Source organism: Marmota flaviventris, chromosome 5, assembly GCF_047511675.1.
Source record: "Marmota flaviventris isolate mMarFla1 chromosome 5, mMarFla1.hap1, whole genome shotgun sequence".
Classification (NCBI taxonomy): domain Eukaryota; kingdom Metazoa; phylum Chordata; class Mammalia; order Rodentia; family Sciuridae; genus Marmota; species Marmota flaviventris.
Window position 1 is genome coordinate 105,266,278 of NC_092502.1, and position 7,237 is coordinate 105,273,514.

Consider the following 7,237-nt stretch of genomic DNA (forward strand, 5'->3'; position numbering starts at 1 on the left):
AATTTTAGGAGTGGGGTAGAAGCATATGTTCTTTGTTGCACAAAGATTTCTGCTGATTCAGATATTTCCACTTCAGGCTGGGAACCTGAAATTTTGTCCCTAAGGGTAAATTTAAGAGTCTTTCTATCTGGCCTCCCATTTGATGCACAATGTGTCAGAGATGTCTGGTCTTAATGTCATCTGATGAATTTAGGTGGATGAGTAGTGACTTCAGCATTCTGTAGGATGCCTGGGGTGACCCTGAAAAAAGAGATTTTATCTTGGCAGTCCCTTGCCAATAACACCTTTCTCTTCTCTGCTCAAAGAATTCTACCCATCAAAGCCTAGTTCATATCATGACCTACCTTTTTGACTGCCCCAGACCAAAAAGCTTGCCTTCTCTGCACTTTTAATTCATTCACTGTCTGGATGATTTATTTAACAATTCAATTAGTGATCGATGTCCTAGCTTCTGTTTCAGTTGAAAGCAATTTATCTTGTATTGCTATTTAATTTTTCACTTATCTCTGTCTAGTGGAAATAGCAGTGATATGAATTTTAGTTCTGAACTTATTGCTAACTGTGTATGCTAGGCAAAGTATTTAACCTTTCTGAGCTTCAAAACTCTAGTTATAAAATTCCATAATTCTCTTTTTCACCTTACCACTTAAACTTAGTTTTTTATATTATTCTCATTTTTTTTGACAAAGTCTTACTTTATTTCAGTGACTGATCTATGTAATCACCGAGGCCACTATGTAGAGACATGGGAGGGGAGCTTTATTTCTTGGTCTCTTCCTCTTTGGACAGTCTTAACAACCTTCTCCATCTTGGCCTGGAGGTGCTCCTCACAGGACAATGCTTGCAGGACTTATACCTGTGGGCCTCTGATCTTGGCTTGATCAGCTGGGAACTTCCTGTGGGCTTTGTCTGCCTTCAGTTTGTGAAGGTGTTCCCTGAGAATTCTCTTATTTCTGAACATATTCCTCTTTGCCTTCAGGTACGGGCTGTGATACATGTGGCTATCAATCTTAGATTCCTGCTATCTCCCGAGCAACCTGTGCAGAATCTGCATCCTCCTCCCCCAAGGTCACCTTCTCTGGTATTTGAGCATTGGCTTTTCCTTTTGCTTAGCTATGCCCATATGCCTGTCCTTCCAAAGAATCAAGGTATTTCTCCGGCATGGAGCCTGGGAATGGGCAGTCACAGGCTTGCAAATGATCAGCCTAGCTTTGGTCAGCCTCTGGATCTGCTGATGGGAGTTGCCATTGGCAATTTCTTTGGGCTTATTGGGGTCCCAGCAGAACTTCAGTTTGCTGAAGTACAGGACACTGGAGGTGAGCCTCTTTTGAAGCCTGAGCATACTTGTGTCTGTGTCTGTGGCATTAAAAGGAAAGAATTCTATTTTATTTGTTGATAGAATCATTGTGGTAGGCAGTTGGTAGCATGGTTTCCAATGACCTCTGTCCCCTGGTATTCATACTTTTGTGTCTCCCCTACCCTTGACTGCAGGCTGAACCTAGTGAACAGAATATGCCAAAAGTGATGGAATGTCAGTGATGAGGTTAGAAGAGATTGTGACTTCTCTTTTGCTATTATTTTCTCCAGTCTCTTCTTACATGCTCACCTCAATGGAGGAAGCAATTTGGAAAAGGATGACCCCTGGTCAAGAGTCAGCAAATAACTGAGGCCTCAGTCTAACAGCCCGTGATAACTGGGTTTTCATGAAAGTGAGTCTTGCCCCAGTTGACTCCTGAGATGCCTGCAGCCCCAGTCATTGACACCTTGTGATTGCAATCTTGTGAGAGACCCTGGGCTGGCACCTTAACTGTAGCCTCATGACAGATTCTAAAGCAGAGGACCCAGCTAAGCCACGCCTAAATTCGTGACTCACAGAAATAGTGAGATACTAAATGTGTGCTATTTCAAACCACAAAGTTTTGGGGTAATTTGTTATGCAACATAGATAATTAATACTATCTACGAGATGGGTTGATGGAAACACAGATGTCTTTAATTAGTCAGATTCAATGAAATTATTCTCCAGCAATGAATGTCTGCAAAATCTCAGTGGCTTACATCCACAAGAGTCTATTCCTTACTTAAACTATCTGTCTATCACAAGTTGGTTGAAGATGTCCACAATGTTTTCCCTCTAGAACCCAGGCTGATAGAGCTGCTTCTATCTGCTAATCATCCTGGCAGAAATTTTTTAAAAAGGCAGGACAAAGTATGCTTTGGCTTTTGGAGCTTCCCCATGGAAAGGACACCTCAAATATCCACTTATATTTCATGAGCCAAAAAGCTTGTCATATAGTCACATATAAGTTTAACAGGGTTTGCAAAAGTATAGTACTCCTCCAGAGAGGGTCTGAAAATATTTGTGAACACAATGCACCATATTTTGGGCCAGAGGGTGTAGTAGTCACTGACTGCCATGACATTCAGAAAAGAGAAGGAATAGCTCTCATCCTCATATGAGTGTAGCGGCCCCAGAGCCTAAGAGAACAGAACATGATCGAAGAGCTATCTTTCCTAGAGATGGGTAGAAAATTAAGGGGGAATGATACAATAAGAGAAATGGAAGGTTTTTTTTTTTTATACCATCCCCATAATCTCCACTGTCACTTTGCTAATCTCTTTCCCTGCAAAACAGTGCATTCAATATGACAAGGGCAGCTTCAAGACATGTCCCCTGGAATCCCCTCTTCTGATTGGTTAAATTGCCTTCACTAAGGCCTTTAAGCTTTGTCTGTATAGAAATTTAAGCACTTCCCTTCTCTACAATCCTGTTCATAAAGCTAACCTGGATTTTCAAACAACTATTTTGCAGCAATCAATTAACAGAAGAGGAAATTTTGTTAAATGTCCTTGGACAAACCCGCCATTCTCATCTTTAGTCTTCTCAAAATCCCACTCTAATCCTGAGTAATAAACACAGTTCCTGTGGGATTTCTGCAAATGTTGGAGGAGCTTAAGGAATGGTCACTAGCCCATCTATCTCAAAGGCCTTACTAGGAGGCTTTAGAGAGGTAGCAAGATGGGAAGTTCAGAGACGTGAAAGCCAATACATCTAACTGGCAGTGCTGGAGAGGGCGGGACCTGACTTAGCTGGCTCACTAAGTCCCCATGATAGATCCACTGTTAAAATGAGAGCCATATGAAACTTCAGCTGACACACAGCAGAAAAATGTCAGGGCTAGAGATTCCCTAAAAGATAAAGGAGAGACTAGTTGATGATCCTTCTTCCTATAAAATATACTTTTGCCTGCAGGTCCTACATGATCTTTGGATCATGCCAGATGGTATTCTGTTTCTCTTGAGGCTATAGTTTATGTCAAAAGAAATAGACTTCATCTAGATGAGTTCTGAAGGAAGCATGAAAGAGACCAGAATTCTGGTTTTAAAAGTGACCTCGGACGCCACCCAAGCTGAACTCCTGCCCAACACAGAAATCACTTCTCTACCATCAGAATGTCCTGGGGTTTGGTAATCAGAGAGAGATTTTTAAGCTTTCTGAATTCTTTAGGCTCTGATCCTCTTCTGGTTCTCTTTCCATACTGCACCATGAAGAATGTGAGGGAAAGGCAGCACAGTAGAAGTCTGTGACAAGGCTGTTAGAGACATTACCTCTTCCGAGTGACACAGCAAGTTTTGTAATTGGGGATGTTTTTTTCATCTTGCAACTGAACTGCATTAAAATATCAAAGGAACCATTAAGAGATCCCATCGTCTGTACTTCAGAAATTCCACTTCTGAAAGTGATTATCTGTTCAACAAGTTTACCCCTCTCTGGCACATTTCTTTTCCTGATTTGAGGATGATAATGGTATTTCTAGGTAGTAAATAGGCAGTGCTCCTAAGCTGTTCAGTTAAGCCAATTGTTCACTTTACTGAATAGTCATTTAGGTGGCATTTATAGTTTACCTTTCATTTCATAGCAATAAACTTTCCTTGATATGTCTTGTATCAGGTTCTATACTAAGTGCTGGGAGTACAAAAGGGATTAGATACATTGTTTGCCTTAAGGATTTCCTTGTCCAGCAAGTGAGTTAGATATGCAATCACATAATACATGAGGTGTGTTAATAAATATATGTATAAAGACCTCTGGAAACAAAAGCAAGGCAGACCTGGTGGCATGACAGAACTGTGGATGAGGAAAGATTCAGGTTTCCTCGTGAGTTTAATAAACAAGATTTTTAGATGTTCACAATATGGCAAGAACATTTAAGGCACAGGGAAGAGCATAGAGCAAGGCAGATTATGTGATTGACAGTACTATTCTGTAATATTTGTATTCCAGCAGGCACATGTTAACACTGCACTTCTTAGTCCTTTGACTTTGTTAGGTCTACATGACTTGTTCAGGCTCCTGAGTTGGTAGCAAAGGGAAGGATCACTATTGGGTCCAGTCTTGCTCATTCAAGACTGTCTAGCGCTGCTTTTTCCTTTGGAAACAAAACCAGCAACTTTAGATGTGGCTGTTCTGTTGGTCTGGGTCTCTGTGTGGCTGCAAAGAACAGAACACCCCATCAACTCTTGATACACATGTAATATGAGTGAGAAAATAGACTTGTGTTTTTCCCAAGCCCCTGAGATTTGGGAGTTGTTTATTACAGCAGCAGAACCTAGTCTATCCTTCCAATTCAATGAAAAAAATCAAGAAATAATTATGGTATACCTGTAAAATAAAATATAAGATGTGATAAGACTTGGGAGTTGGGAGTGAAGGAGAATGAGCTTGGAAACATATTCAGGGCCATATTATAAGAAACTTTGACATCAGCTTAGAAGTTGACCTGAACCTACAGGCAATAAATAGTCATTGAAGCTTCAAAATTGCTCTCTATTAAGCCATATGGTTAATTTGGGGGGTATCCCATTGGCTGCTTTACTGCTAACACTCTAATTTCTACAAGCTTGGGACCTCTGGATCAAGGTAGGTTAGAGGAGAAGTTGGGGATAACCATGGCATAGGAAGGGCGTGTTAAATGTGCCCCTCCATCTGCACTGCTACAGCAAGTATGCTATGCTGGGATCCAGGGAAAGTTTTTCTTGCCCTGAGGTAAGTTTCTCTTGCCTCGTGAAGCTTCTCTATTCTGACAGGGGACACTTTTCTTAGGCTAGACTTTGTAGGTTAAAAAAAAAAAGCTTGCTTTCAGGGTTAGTATTTGAAAAATGGAATTCTTTGGCTTCATCTATGTTTCTACCTCCTGTTCAGTGAATTGAAGTTTTGAAACTATCTGTTGCCACTCTCAACTTTTTATATTTTACTGATCTTGTTTCCCATGACACTTCCTCATCCCTACAACCTAGCTATCCAGAGCACTCCTGAAATAGTATTAGAAGTAAAGCAGCCAATTAGGATACCCCAAGAAATTAGCCACATGGCTTAACAGAAAGCAATTTTGAAGCTTCAAAGACTTTTAAAAATTCAAGCGTTTAACTGAAAGCTTAAAACACTTAATGAAAAGGTTTACCTAATTTTCCTTGCTTTGCTTCTTCAAAAGACTGCCTGCAAAACACATGTTCTTCACTACTACATCTCTAACATCCCATCAATTAGCCCCAATTCCAAGTCTCCTTTACTTGCAGATCACTATCTTCCAGATAGTAACGAAGATGTTTAGCTAGAACACAGCAAATAGCAGTTCCTTTGGGAAATTATGAATTCAAAGTTGGTAACCAGAAGATAAATGTCAAAGGGAATTAATCCCTCTTCCAGAAGCAAGGAGGGTGGAAAGCAGATCACGTAGAAATGAAAAGAGTGCCACCTAAGAGCTTACAGATGTGTACTAACGAGAACAGAGTGCTGTTTAACTTGGAGGAAAGTGCAGCTAACATAAGTAAAGAGACAGTCTTAAATACAAATATTTAAGAGTTCAATGAAATTGAATTTTACTGTTGAACAAGACGTGGTCGGGAGTGAACATTTGAACACTCTGACAATCTAAAAAGGTCAGTGTTATTTTGGGCTGTACAGGAAAAAATTATTCAAAATTGAAGAAGAGAGGGAGAGAGAAATACTGAAACTTGGGAAAGACATAATTTTGGTGTCTCATTGCCATGACCTTCTAATGCTCTTGGTGAAATATAGACTAACCTCTATATTTTCAGGGAGTTTTGACCAAAGCCAAGGTAGTCTCTGCACTCTTGCCAAGTTACAGATCAATTAATGGGTTATTTTTATGGTGAAAGTTTTAAAGTTCCAAGAGATAGACATGAGTAAGAAGAGGTTTTCTCAACCTTTTAAATTTTCTTCTCAGAGAGCAGAATGTTATAAGTAGATCTTACTGGCGCCAATTTCTTGGCTCTCGGATGATGAGATTTCTCTACTTGAGCTATTTCAAAGAGCAGAACTGGAGGCCTACTCTATCTTAGGAGGAGTGATTAAGAGAGGTTTGCCCACAGTAAATCTCTATAGACATATGTTGGTTTTTGCTTCTCTTGTGAGGTGACCTGCTTTCCTTTCCTATATCTGGGATGAGAAGCAGTGATTAAATTCAATTTTGACTTATTTTAGCATGGGGCATAAAAAGTGCAATTTTCCCTCTAATGGAATCATGACAAAATAGCAAGAATATAGAAATTCTCCTGACAGGACATGATGTAGACTGTGATGCATCTCATACTTTTGACTAAAGTTATAACTTACATAAATTGTCTTTGGGAAGAAAATGGCCAAAGCAGCTTTACTGTACCATCCTTCCTCAAGACTGTTTATAAATTTATTCTGTTCAAGAGGGGAAAAAATTGTGATATGTAAATGCTCAATCCTTGCTTCACAGGATTGTCCTAGAGTCCTTTACCCAATCCCTCAATTAAACATAGTCTTCTTACATGAAGATAATTACACCAACAGAACATCAGCAGGATTTGAACTTTCTTTTTAAAAATATCTTTATTTTTTATTTATTTATTTTTATGTGGTACTGAAGATCGAACCCAGGGCCTCACCCATGCAAGGCAAGTGCTCTACCACTGAGCCACAACCCCAGCCCAAGGGTTTGAACTTTCGAGTTGCTTTTCCAATAGAAGTGGTACAAGGGAAAAATCACTATTTGTGTCTAGGAAGGAACTTGAGAGAAGTATTGTATTTGAGATATCCACTTCCTTTGTGGAAGGATAGGCTAAAATTTTATTTGAAGTTATTTTTTTCTGTAGCATTGATTACTTTTTTATTTTTTAATTTTTTTTTGAGAGAGAGAGAGAGAGAGAGAGAGGAGAGAATGTTAATATTTATTTTTTAGTTTTC

The 7,237-nt window shown here is 39.6% G+C and overlaps 1 pseudogene; it reads right to left on the reverse strand.

Moving 5' to 3' along the window:
- Positions 1–759: 759 nt before the first annotated feature.
- On the reverse strand, positions 760–1,342 carry LOC114086633 (large ribosomal subunit protein eL19-like; annotated as a pseudogene).
- Between the last annotated feature and the right edge of the window lie 5,895 nt (positions 1,343–7,237).